The following is a 14,274-nucleotide window of genomic DNA, read 5'->3' on the forward strand; positions in this document are numbered from 1 at the left end:
GTGTCATCCTCGTCTCTTAGGCATTGTGGGGCAGCACTTGTACAGGGCCGTTTGTTTGGCTGAGATGACGAAGCTAGGGTAGTAGGGAGGGCCACCACAGCCGCGTGTGATTGACCGGCCTGTGGTGCCTCGGTTTGAACCTCGGTAGTGGGAGCTGTGGTTTGTTCGGTGATTAGGGCACGGATGGCACGACGCTTAGCCATTTCTTGCTCTTCAGTCAGGGAAATGAGGGTGATTTCAGGTAGGTTTGGGTTTGGTTCAGGTGATGGTTTGAGAAGAAAATCAGTCACCCTGGTCTTCCTCCTTTTGTTATACTGATAGGTCAGCTCGAAGTTTAGTAGCTCGGCCCAATCATGGTGACAATATCGGAGCGTGGCACGAAGGGCGTCTTGATTAGCATAAGTATAATGTGATTTAAGCTGGTTTAAGTCTGCAGAAAAGAAAGACAAGGCACTTTATGTGTTAGAACGGTGATTAATTGGAACATCAAGGAAAAATTAAATCAAGGTATTCTTATCAGAAGTCCCTTTATTCCAGTTTATATTATAGCCCGATATCTGGGCTTCTTGATCTTCAAAATTGCCAGAAACCCAGAAGAAATTGTCATCGTTTAAGTCTTTGTCCGGTGTGTTTTTATGATTTTCTCTCGGCCTCTTCTTACTTTAAGGTAGTACACCCAATCGCCGTCATTTTGACCGAGCGAATATTATGAAATAGCTTGGTCAATCCGAGGTTGAGGCCAAGCCGACGGTTTAGCTCAGCGATGCCATTTATTATTCTGTAGGTGTTGGTCGAGAGTTGGGTTGGGCACAATCTTGTTTGCCTAAGGAACTCGCATATAAGGGGCTGTACAAGGAACCAGAGCCCGGCTTCTATAATCGATATTACTGTGAAAGGCACGAAGCCCGATTTTTCCCAGGGCGTGGTATCTAGCTCGGCTAAGGAGATATGGACATCATCAAGGATATGGTAGTCTTTTCGGAATTTGGTAATGGCCCCAGGCAAGTTTACCAGGAATCGATATTTACCCATTAAACTTAAAGGTTGTATAAAAAATTAGCATGACAGCCTAGCTCGGCACTGAGGTGACTTTGGATGGCTCGGTTAAGTAATGGCGCCAAGGGGGCAAAGTGCAAAGGTGTGCTTGGCCAACCTAGTCAAGTCTGCAAAGTGGAGATAAAAAGTGTTATGCCCAGATGAGTAGACCGGGTTAAGCAAAAAGGCAAAATAACATAACCCTAGATCGGCTAAATGGGTTACAGCCCGTTCTTAGTTCGGCCATGAGGCAGGACGGGCTCAAGGTTTTTTTTAGCTCGGTTATTGAGCAAAATGGTTCCTAGTTCAGTGAAGCGCAAGCCTACTGCAAAGAGGTTCCTAGCTCGGTCATAGTACTATTTTGGATCAAAAGCTCGTGTTCTAGACTGATTTAAAATCTAGCTAATATGTTTTGTGGTTTAAGCATGTGGTTTTGGGTTTCTGATATTTTCTCAAAATTTTGGTGGTCATAACATGCATGTATGGAGCTAAAGTAATGCATTTTAGGGGAAAAAAAAAAGTAAACAAAAGGAAAGGGCATAAGCAACTTACAGATTTAAAACGAGAAGTCGAAGACCAAACAGCCAGAGTGCCAGCTAGAACACGAGCGGAACAGGTGCTATAGTCTTGGGTTGAGATTGAAGGAACGAATGTGGAAACTCAGGAGGCGAGGGAGAGAAGATGAACAGTGAGGGTATTTGATTCAAAAAATGGGTTTTTGTATAGGCACAAGAATGAGTGGGACTGTTCAAATTTTCATAGTACAAAGATAGCTGTAGCAGGTGTACTTGACTAGTGGGAGTATGCCACGTGTCTAGAGGAATAAATAACGATTCAGACGTGCTTGAGTAGTGGAACAACGTGTAGAGCAACTGACAAGATATTCCTGGACCGAGCGAATCAGAAGCCCGGTAATATTTGAGCTCGATTGGAGGCTTATACATTTAGCTCAGTTGGAGAAGAATAATCCCAAATGATGCATTGCAGATGGAATTAAGGTGCAATTGAGAGGGTAATTTATGTGTAATCTTGGGCCGATCTAAGTCCAGATGTTGAAATGGACCGAGCTATAGGCTGAGGTAATGGTTTACGTAGCTTTGTCCTTGATCCCATCAGTTCGGTCAGTAGTGGCTGCCAGTGGCTTGGTCTGGATACTCTAAACCGATGTATAGGTGGAAGGAGGGCCGAGCTAGATGATGCCCAAGATAACACCGAGCTAAGTGAGCCCGGTTAAGTCTAGTTTAAAGCACGGCTAGCTCAGTTGTGTTGTTACCAAACCGTAGTATAAGGTTTGAACCATCTCACTTGGTTAAGCAGTGAGGAGGGTGTTAAAAGATGAGCATTATCTTTTAGAGATGTGATTCTTACGAATATTCTACATGGGAGAATAAGAGTCCTATTAGGATTGTGCCATGCGGAATCTATAAAAGCTTATATAGGACCTCTGTACAGGTATCACAATTCTTATTCTCAAATCCATAGAGCTTTTGTCTATTGTCTATTACTGACTTAGGCATTAGAGAGGTATCCGGCACACACCTGCCCAGCTAGCTCACGTTTGTGTTTTCAGGAAGTAACGCGATGACGTTTGGAGGAGTACAAACTTGATCAACAGGATTATACGAGAAGATTATTTCATGCTCGTACAATTACTATAGTTTCTTAGTGAATGGCTTACTTCACAAACAAGAAAAGAGATTTGAGATTTTCTTATTCTGCAAATGATCTGTCAAGAACCTTTTATAGGTTGACTTTTTGTTCAATCCATCAACATGTGTTTTAAGATGGAATAATTTTGATAGTTCATCCATTTCTATTGTTTGGATTGGACTATGAACTTTGAAAGTTGGGGAGAACTGGAAATTTTTTTTTTCTTTTTTTTTTCTCTATTGGGATTTACAATTTAGAAAATATGGTTACCCTTGTTATCTACCAATATTAGAAATGTAGTTGCCTATTTTAAATTGATCATGTACCTACTTTTGTTCTTTCCTCTGCTACAACTGGCAATAAAAAAAAGGCTGATCCAAAGGCACAAGCCTTGAAGGTTGTGAAATCAGGTTTATTAACATTCAAGAAGAAAGTTAAGAAGATCCGAACGACAGTTACCTTTCATAGGCCAAGGACATTGAAGAAAGACAGAAACCCCAAGTATCCACACATTAGTGCCCCTCTGAAAAACAAATTGGACCATTGTTAGATCCTTAAATACCCGTTGACTACTAAGTCTGCAATGAAGAAGACTGAGGATAACAATACCTTGGTTTTCATTGTTGACATCTGTGGTGACAAGAAAAAGATAAAGGATGTATTGAAGAAGATGTATGACATTCAGACCAATAAAGTGAACACTTTGATCAAGTAGCTATTGTTTAACATACTTAACTATAATGTAGGATTTTGGCTTGTAAACATGTTGGAGCAATCTTCTATGTAAAATAAATAACCTGAAATAAGTCAAACAAATAAAAATAAATTGCTTACAGAATTTACTTTACCGATATGTAAAAGTACTAAAAGATCAAGTCAAGTGTGTGACACTCTGTCCTTAAGACAGATTTGCGCCGCTACGGTGTTTACGAATATAAGGCGTCTATCTCTTAGGATATAATGATCTTCACAAATTGTAGTATGTGTTCTTAACTCTTTGAATTTTCTCTAAATAACTAATATGAAGAATAATGCAAACAGAGCGAAATTTGGATAGCAACAAAATGATTTTTTTCAGACTATTTTCGGATGCCTAAGATTGCTGGAAAAAGGCCTCTATTTATAGGCAAACAATCTGTTCGAACAGGTGTGAATTTTGAATGAACAAATTGGATTTGAATTTAACAGGTGCAGTTGCAAATTTGAACAGATAACTACAGCAGTTGTAAATATGTCTAGAAACTGCTCGGTAGTTTTGAATCTGTCTGGCATATTTTAATCTGTACAGGTTCTAACAGATCTGAAAAACTATTTGGACAGTTTAATCTATTTGAAAAAATTGGACTAAAAGAGGCAGGAAATTAAATTCAAGTTTAAATTAATTTTGTTAAGAATTTTGAAAAAAAATCAAATAAATTTTCTCCAAAAAATTAATATTAGAACCGACCCGATCCACAACCGACACCCACGTCCGGCACGGCTTAGCCGGACGGCAGCGGCGGCGCGCATGTGGTTGTTTGAGCCAAGGTTCCATTTGTCTATAACTCCTCCCTTCTACAAACTTGGGGTGCCCCTTGGGGCCCAACCCAAGTATTGCCACCTAGAGCTTATACACATATACAAGCTCTTTTAAAATTTTAATATGGGACATGCCTTACAAGGAAACCCACATTTAATTCTTTAATTGTCCATTCCACGAACCCGAAAACGACGTCAAGTTTCCATTCACTCATAAATGGTTTTGACGAACCGTTTCATTGTGTGATTTGCCATACGGCAAGGAACACGTCACCTCTTTGGATCCACCCCAAAAGACGTTTAGGTCCCACTCAAATTTGGGCTCAAAGATCACCCAAAATAAGCCTATAAAACCAAATTTTCCAACAATCCCCCACATGAATGGAATTTGACAAAGAGAAAATGCAACAACATGATCTAATTACAGAGAGCATAGATATTGGAAACACTCTACAAAGGATAGGTAACTTTTGACTTTGAACCTTCCCTTATGAGACATTATCGGATTTACTAGCTAATCAGTGAACATGATGTCTTGAACTGTTCATCCATTTAAGTAAACTAAGACAATAGAACTCATACAATATATTGCTAGACACAGTTTAGTTCTTACTATTTTGTTTATTTTGGCCCTGAACAACCTGGTCTTTCTTGAGTGCTCTAGAGAATCGTAACCCTTCACAAATCTCATAGAACCGGCCTAGTTCACACTCACATAGGTGATTCTTATGAAGAGTATCCTGTCATACTCCACTAGGTTTACGTAGATATAAAAATCATTAAAATTTTACTTAATCTAAACCACTGCAGACATCACTATTTCATCATAGAAATGGGTAGGAGTTTGACTCTCTAGTGATCCTCCTGAGTCATACACAACTTGGTTGTCCTTTTGAACTTAGATCTTGGGATCTCCAGTCAACTAGGTTGGGTTGTCATTGTGGTAACTTTTATTTAATAGGCTTAAGTCCCTTTCCCCTCGATATATTCTCAACTAACTCTCTTGCTAACCCTTTGGTTAGTGGATCCGCTATGTTATCTTTAGACTTCACATATTCAATGGAAATAATTCCATTAGAGAGTAGTTGTCTCACGGAGTTATGTCGAAGACGAAAGTGTCGTGACTTACCGTTATACATATGACTCTGTTCTCTACCAATTGCTGATTGACTATCACAATGTACGCATATAACAGGCACCAGTTTTGGCCACATTGAAATATCTTCAAAGAAGTGGCGAAGCCATTCTGCTTCTTGCCCAATTTTATCTAAAGTTATGAATTCTGATTCCATAGTAGACCTAGCAATGCAAGTCTGTTGGAAGATTTCCAAGATATAGCTACCCCACCAAGAGTAAAGACATACCCACTGGTGAATTTTGAGTCTCTAGTATCCGATATCCAGTTTGCATCACAATATTCTTCAAGTACTGCTGGATATCTAATATAATTCAGTCCTATGTTACAAGTAAATCTGAGGTATTTTAGAATCCTTATAATTGCTTTCCAGTGTTCTACTCCTGGGTTACTCGTATATCTATTTAATTTACTTACTGCATAGGCTATATCTGGGCGAGTACAGTTCATCAAGTACATTAAGCTTCCAATAATTTGGGTATACTCTAATTGAAAAATACTTTCCTATACATTGTTAGAAAGAAACAAATTAACATCCACAGGTTTTCTAGCAAGATAATCATCATCTTTACTAAATTTGTCAAGTATTTTCTCAATGTAATGTGATTGTGACAAAGCATAACCTTATGATATTTTGGTAATTTCATACCAAGTATTACATCAGCAATTCCCATGTCATTCATGTTAAAATGTTTATTCAACAATTTCTTGGTAGTTTTAATCATATCATTATTACTACCTATGATGAGCATATCATTCATGAAAAGACATACAATGACATAACCCTTGTCTGTATTTTTAATGTAAACACATTTGTCACACTCATTAATTTTAAATTTATTTGACATCATTGCCTTGTCAAATTTCTCATGCCATTACTTTGGCGCTTGTTTTAAATCATATAATGATTTAATTAATTTACACACTTTCTTTTCTTTTCATGGAATAGAAAATTCTTTTCGTTGTTCCATGTAAATTTCTTCATCTAACTCATCATTTAAAAAAGCGGTTTTCACATCCATTTGATGAATTTCTAGATTATACAACGATACAATCGCAATTAGCATTCTAATGGATGTTATTCTAGTAACCGGTGAGTATGTGTCAAAGTAATCAAGACATTCTTTTTGTTCAAAACCTTTGACTACAAGTCTTGCCTTGCATTTGTCAATTGATTCATCCGCTTTTATTTTTCTTTTGAAAATCCATTTGTACTCAAGAGGTTTACAACCTGGTGGCAAATCCACCAATTCCCAAGTGTGATTTTCCAAGATGGATTCAACTTCGTTGTTTATAGCTTCTTTCCATAAAAGAGCCTCAAGACAAGACATAGCTTCTTTAAAAGTTAAAGGCTTATTTTCTAACAAAAAATGTTAGAAAATCTAGACTAAAATATTTCAAGATTCTAGTACATTTACTACGCCTAGATTCCTCTTCCTCATTTTGATTTATCTCTTGTTTCTGTTCTTGATCATGCTCTTGATCATAACTAGTAACAGCATCAAAAGATCTTTTGTTAGTACTAGTCTCTTGTCCAGTTTTATTTGGAAATACATGTTCAAAGAAAGACGCATTCCGATATTCAATAATAGTACTTACATGCATTTCGGAATGTTCTGACTTATGAATCAAAAATCGATATGCACTACTATTCATGGCATAACCAATAAAAATGCAATCAACGGTTTAGAACCTATCTTAGTCTTTTTAGGACTAGGAATAGCCACTTTAGCCAAACACTCTCACACTTTTAAGTATTTGTAGGATGGTACTTTCCATGCCACATTTCATAAGGTGTTTAATTCACTTTCTTTCAAGGTATTTTATTAAGTATATAATTAGCAGAAAGTATTGCTTCCCCCACAAGTTTTGAGGTAATCCAAAACTGATTAACATGACATTCATCATTTCTTTTAAAGTCCTATTTTTCCTTTCAGCAATTCCATTTTGCTGAGGTGAGTAAGAAGCGGTGGTTTGATGAATTATTCCACGTTCTTTACAAATTCACCAAAAGGTGATTCATATTCACCACCTCTATTACTTCCAAGTTTTTTAATTTTCTTATTAAGTTGATTTTCAACTTCATTCTTGTATTGAATGAAAGTTTTCAAAGCTTAATCCTTGGTTCAAATTAAATAAACATAACTATATCCAGTATAGTCATCTATGAAAGCGATAAAATATTTTTTCCCACCTCTAGTTTGAATTGATTTAAAATCACAAATGTCATTATGAATTAATTCAAGTGATTCCACACTTCTTTTAATTGAATGAAAATGAGTTTTGGATAATTTTGCCTCAACGCAAATTTCACATTTATGATTTGAATCAATGTTAAATTTAGGTAAACATTTCATATTAATTAATCTACGCAAATATCTATAATGAACGAGTCCAAGTCTACCATGCCATAAATTTGAAGACTCAAGCAAGTAAGAAGAATATGTATTTTTGTTAATAACAGATGGTACAACAGTCATTACATTCATTTTGAAAAGGCCATCAGACATGTAACATTTTCCTACATACATCCCGTTTTTGGTAAGTACAAACTTGTCACTTTCAAAAAGTAGCCTAAACTCATTTTTACTCAGGAAATATCTGGAAATAAGGTTCTTGCGAATGTCTGGTACATGCAGTACATTGTTAAGAGTGAGTTCATTTCCAGATGTCATCTTCAAAATAATCTTTCCTTGTCCTTCAACTTTAGAAGTTTTTAGGATTTTCGATAAGGTTTGCCTCGGAAACAACAACAGAAAGATTTATGACATCTACACCATTGAAAATTTTATCCACTTCGGTCATATTGACTTAAGCAACCTTCTTACTTGATCTTCCTTTGCCTTTGTAAAAATCAGTTCCTGATAACTTTTCTGGTTTTTTACCATGATTCACTAGCACAGTCCCAACATAAGGAGGTGTTGGTGCAATTGCAGGAACCATACCAGTACTAGTTTGAACATTAGTTTGACCAATTTCTATAATCATGAATTTTAAACTATAAAACAAAATTAGAATTAGAATTTTATACTACACAGAAAATTAAACCATAAATACAGAATTTTAAATTCTGTAAAATAAAGGAAACAAGAATTGTAACTTTTATTTCCAATTAATTTTGAAAATAAAATAAAATTTTATTTAAATAAATTAATTCCACACAGAAAATTTAAACCAAAACCACAGAATTAAATTTTGTAAAATAAAATAAACAAGAATTGTAAATTTTATTTTCAATTAATTTGAAAATAAAATAAAATTTTATTTAACCAAATTAATTCCGCACAGAAAATTAAATTTTTGTAACACTTCAATAATTAAAATACTGAAATAAAATTTTAATTAATGAACACCCAGAAATTATTTCTGAAAACCAAAATTAATTTCTAACAAACTTCATAAATAAATATTCTGAATTGTTAATGACACCAGTTTATTACTACTAATTGTCAAAGAAAATAAACAGTATATTACTACTATTTGTCAAATAGTATATTACTACTATTTGTTTTTCCAGCAGAATATTTCTTTGTAAAACCACAGAAAATAATTTTTGTAAGAAGAAGAAAGGGGAAAGGAAACATATGAAAGTTTCTGTATAAACAGAATGATTCGAATCTGTCTTAAGATTGTTGGAGCAATCTTCTGTGTAAAATAAATTACTTGAAATAAATCAAACAAATAAAAATAAATTACTTACAGAATTTATTTTAACGATATATAAAAGTACTAAAAGATCAAGTTCAGTGTGTGACATTATGTCCTTAAGACAAATTTGCCCCGTTACGGTGCTTACGGATATAAGGCGTTTATCTCTCAAGATACAATGATCTTCACAAATTATAGTAGCACTCTAAACAATTTGTACGACGAACAAAATTTGTTTTCTTAACTCTCTGAATTTTCTCTAAATAACTAATATGAAGAATAATGCAAATAGAGCGAAATCTGGACAACAAGAAAATGATTTTTTCAGACTATTTTCGTGTAACGCCCCCAAATAATACAGAAATACAACTCCAGAATATATTAATAATTGCATGAATTAGAGTAATAAGTCCTTTCATTATATGTAATTAATAATACAAAGGAGTTTGACATAAATAAATGCTCTTCAGACTTACATCTTTCCAAGTCTTGGCTTAGTTACAATAAAAAGAGACTAGCTCATTCAAATTTAGCCCTGGGCTATATAAAAATAAACAAAACAATAAGCTCTTGCTTGCCAAAGATTCCTTCAATGCTGTTGCCTTGGTGGAGGCATTTCATCATTACCTAAAAATGTTTTTCCCAAATAGGGAGCCACATCCCAGTAGAAATAATCTAACACAGTATATGAGATTTAACAAAGATATAAGTGTAATATGCGTATACAATGTTAGGGATAAAACATTCACATCTTTATGTAATTATAGAACACCAAGTTCACATTTCATTTCATTTTCCCTTTGATCAATTTCAATACATGATCCAATGTCCTTATTGTTTGATAACCCAACTAAAACTACAACTTAAAGGTTTTCAAATCATACAACCCATATGCATAAACACTTCAAACTTCCATTTCACGGATATTTCGCCCGCGGGCAGCCGTCAAACGGGACCTATGTAAACGTAGGCTATACAAGCACTATAATTGCCATTTTACGGATATTTTGTCCACGAGATAAGTATCTATGTATGATTTTGAGACTTTCACCTAGGACACTCCGGCCAACTTAATTATAATGGAGTCCAATCTCTTTCTTCTCCCAACAATTAATCATACATATGCAATGAATTTAAACATGTAATCACACACATGGAGTACATCCCATTTCTTCTCCCAAAAAAGCATACATATACAATGTATTTACAACAAGATTATATTCAATGATAATCAACCATGGGATAGTTTCAATTCACCTAATTCATATGCAATTTCTACAACAATCATAGCTATCCTCCACCGATAGCCCAATACAAATATTTCTAAACAGATATATAATCTCAAGACAGATAATTTATTCAAAATTTCCAAAGATGAGACACATCATCTATTCAATTTCACCATCCATTTCAATACTTGTCCAATTTTAAGTTTACAACATCAATTTCAACTATTTGTACAAAATAGATATAATAGTCATTTTAGGGCAAAATCTCTCATTTTCAAAATACCAACCCAAGTACCAAAATTTCCCATTTTGATACAACGAGACTTCATTCCCAAATCCCATGTTCATTTATTTCATTTCCACCAAAAACCCCTCTTTTACATTTCATCCAAACCATAGGTTTGCTCAAACTACTCCCAAAACCACCATTATTGCACAATATACAAATAACTAAGTTAAAAACCATAACAAAGTGTCAAAAATCCCTACCTCAAAGAGAGAAAATGTGCCAAGCAAGGATGAAACCCCGAAAATATCGAAATCCAACTTCAATCGGTTCAAAATGATGATCTTGAGAAGCTCTACCTTTTGCTCAAAGGAAGTAGAGTGGATAGATCACTAGATATATATGGAAATCTAGAGAGAATGTAAGTTTTAGAGAGAGAGGCTCTCAACTTTAGGGTTTAGGATGAAAAGATATGAAAAAGTGATGTAAAAAGTGCTTTTCGCTATCTGATATACGTGCAATCCGCTCGAGCAGAGAGTTTCACACTCAAGCGTTAGACACAAAGATTTGTTCTGCTCGAGCACAGAAGAGACTTGCTCGAGCGCAGAATACACCCATCCAGTATTTATGTAGACAACAGACAATCCACTCGAGCGCAAGGAAGGTCGCTTGAGCGTTCACTCGCTCGAGCGTAGGAAACACCGCTCGAGCTTGAAGAACATCCCTCCAAAACTTTTGTACACGTGCAAAGTACTGAGAGTTTGCATATCTCGCTCGAGCGCAACAATGACCGCCCGAGCGGAGGACCAAAATACACACAGCCCGTTCGAGCATGAGAATAGCCATTCGAATGGAGGAGCAAAAACCTGGACAGTAAGACTTGGGAAAAATAAACAACCCACATGTTCCAAACGCAACTACAATAACCCAAAGGCCAATTTCAAAGAGATACAAGGGAAGTAAGAGGTATACAACAACATGAAAGCATTAAACCCGAGTCCGGAATGTCACAAGAGTCGGCTCAAAACTGGAATTGCTATATTTCGAATACCTAAGACTGCTGGAAAATGACCTCTATTTATAGGCAAACAATCTGTTCGAACAGGTGTGAATTTTGAATGAACAGATTGGTTTTGAATTTAACAGGTGCAGTTTCAAATTTGAACAAATAACTACAACAGTTGTGAATCTGTCCAGAAACTACTGGGCAGTTTTGAATCTGTCTGGCAGTTTTGAATATGTCCGGATTCCAACAGATCTGAAAAACTGTTTGGACAGTTTAATCTGTTTGGAAAAATTGGACTGAAAGAGGTAACAATGGACAGAAAATTAAATTCAAGTTTGAATTAATTTTGTTAAGAATTTTGGAAAAAAATTTCTCCAAAAAATTAATATTAGAACCGACCCAACCCTCAACCCACAACCCACACTCGGCATGGATCGACCGAATGGCGGCGGCAGCGCGCGTGTAGTGGTTCGAACCAATGTTTTATTTGTCCATAACTCCTCCCTTCTACAAACTTGGGGTGTCCCTTGTGGCTTAATCCAAGTGTTGCCACCTAGAGCTCATATACATACACAAGCTCTTTTAAAGTTTCAATATGGGACAAGCCTTACAAGGAAACCCAAATTTAATTTTTTAATTGTCCATTCCACGAACCCGAAAACGACGTAAAGTTCTCATTCACTCATAAATGGTTTTGACAAACCGTCTTCACTGTGTGACTTGCCATGCGGCAAGGAACATGTCACCTCTTTGGACCCCACCCCAAAAGACGTTTAGGACCCACTCAAATTTGGGCTCAAAGATGGCCCAAAATAAGCCCATAAAACCAAATTTTCCAACAAAACATGCAGTTCTTTTACACAAAATCGCAACCTATTAAAATTTGGAACAGTTTACTTTTCAAGATATAAAAAACAAATAAATAAATGTAGGAAATAGATCTTTCCCTTTCTAAATCCCTACCCGAATCCTAGTTCCAAACACAACCTTAATGTCCAATTTTATACAATCAAGATTAACCACTCAAAACTTGTTGGTTGACTGGTTTTGGACACTCATGATTGATTCAGTACATCAATATTGTTTAATGAGTAAAAATTCGGTTTATATCTCTTTGTTGTATGCAAGTTTAGTTGTTACATGTGCTTCATTATTCCTCCCAAACTAAAGAGAGAAAGTTTAGGGAACTTGGAATAACCCGAGTCTGTATTTTTGTGGCGCAGGCTTGATGGTACCAAGAAGGCATATGTTCAGTTGACTCCAGACTATGATGCCTTGGATGTGGCAAACAAGATTGGAATCATCTAAGATCGATTTAACTATCCTTTTATCTGGACAAAAATCATTTTGCTGGTGTGGGGATATATTTTCTGAGTACCAACACGTGGCCAAGGTGACGCCGACGTGTCAGCCGAGGTGCCACGTGTCTTGGTCATGACGCCGAGGTAATCTCGGCTAGGCCGAGGTTATCTGCGAGAATACTGGAATCCGAGATAAGCGGATAAGGGACAAGAGTCCTAGAATGGGAGAAGACTTCAGTTTGGGTTAAGATGAGACTCTTAGAGAGTTTATCCTAATCCTACTGGAAGTCCAAGATTAGCAGTAATCCTAAGTCCATTGGAGCTAAGCTCCTATTGGGACTAAGATTGTGTTGGCTATAAAAAGGAGGCACCCCCATGGGTCTAAGGTATGTCTTTTATACTTTTGAGATTCTGTCTAGTGAGTTAAGCACTTTTGCTATCATTGAGAGATATTGAATGCTGACTTGATCGTCGGAGTGCCCCCAGGTGGACGAGCCACCGCCGGAGACTCTTCTTTCTGTTGCAGGTCGTTCGGGCTTAATCTATTATGTCAGTGCTCTCCAGCTGAGTGCTTGATTGACAGTGTGGTCGAAAAATCACCCACACAATTTGGCGCCGTCTGTGGGAAAGAAATGAGAATAGATGGCCATCATCATACAAGATCAACGTAGCGGAAACGACGATTTTAGCAAAGATGGAGAATGTGTCGACATAAACAGAATGAAGACCCTTCCAGAAGGGACGCAAAGACAGGGGGCATGAGTGCTCCCAAGGAGATGACATTCGAGTATAGAAGAGCTTAGCCTAAGTGAGCAAATCCCGGATCCCGGATCCCAGATCCCAGAAGACATGATCTCGACCTAGATGAATAGGTCCGAGAAAAGAAGAGCTCAACTTGAGTGAGCAGATCCAAGATTCCAGAAGACAAGAGCTCGACACTTAAATCCGAGAAGAGAAGGGTTCAGTGAGCAAAATCTCATATCCTAGAAGATAAAAAAGAAACACACAATTAGGGGGCAGAGAGAAGACAAAGATGTTTAAACTTGTTGAAATTTGTAGCAATTTACAAATTGAAGTTAAACCGAGATTATTGTTTAACACTTGTTGAAATTTGTAGCAATTTACAAGTTGAAGTTAAACCGAGATTAATGTTTAACACTTGTTGAAATTTGTAGCAATTTACAAGTTGAAGTTAAACCGAGATTATTGTTTAACACTTGTTGAAATTTGTAGCAATTTACAAGTTGAAGTTAAACCGAGATGATGTTTAACACTTGTTGAAACTTAAAAAGTTTACAAGTTGAAGTTAAACCGAGATGATATTTAACACTTGTTGAAACTTGAGAAAAGTTTACAAGTTGAAGACTAAGGTTAAACACTTGTTGAAATTTTACGAAAAAATTTATAAGGTGAAACCAAGGTTATGTCAAGAAAGGTACTTTTGTACTTGTCGAGGTAAATCATCAGTTTGTATAACCGAGGTGTGTCACCCCGAGAAGGTTGCACAAGGATTGAAGTGTATATTA

At 36.3% G+C, this 14,274-nt stretch overlaps 1 pseudogene; it reads left to right on the top strand.

Moving 5' to 3' along the window:
- The first annotated feature begins 1,111 nt into the window (after window positions 1-1,111).
- On the top strand, window positions 1,112-12,755 carry LOC114323522 (large ribosomal subunit protein uL23-like; annotated as a pseudogene).
- The last annotated feature ends 1,519 nt before the right edge of the window (window positions 12,756-14,274 follow it).

The sequence above is a fragment of the Camellia sinensis genome, chromosome 1, assembly GCF_055761805.1.
Source record: "Camellia sinensis isolate YWXY chromosome 1, ASM5576180v1, whole genome shotgun sequence".
NCBI classification, from domain to species: domain Eukaryota; kingdom Viridiplantae; phylum Streptophyta; class Magnoliopsida; order Ericales; family Theaceae; genus Camellia; species Camellia sinensis.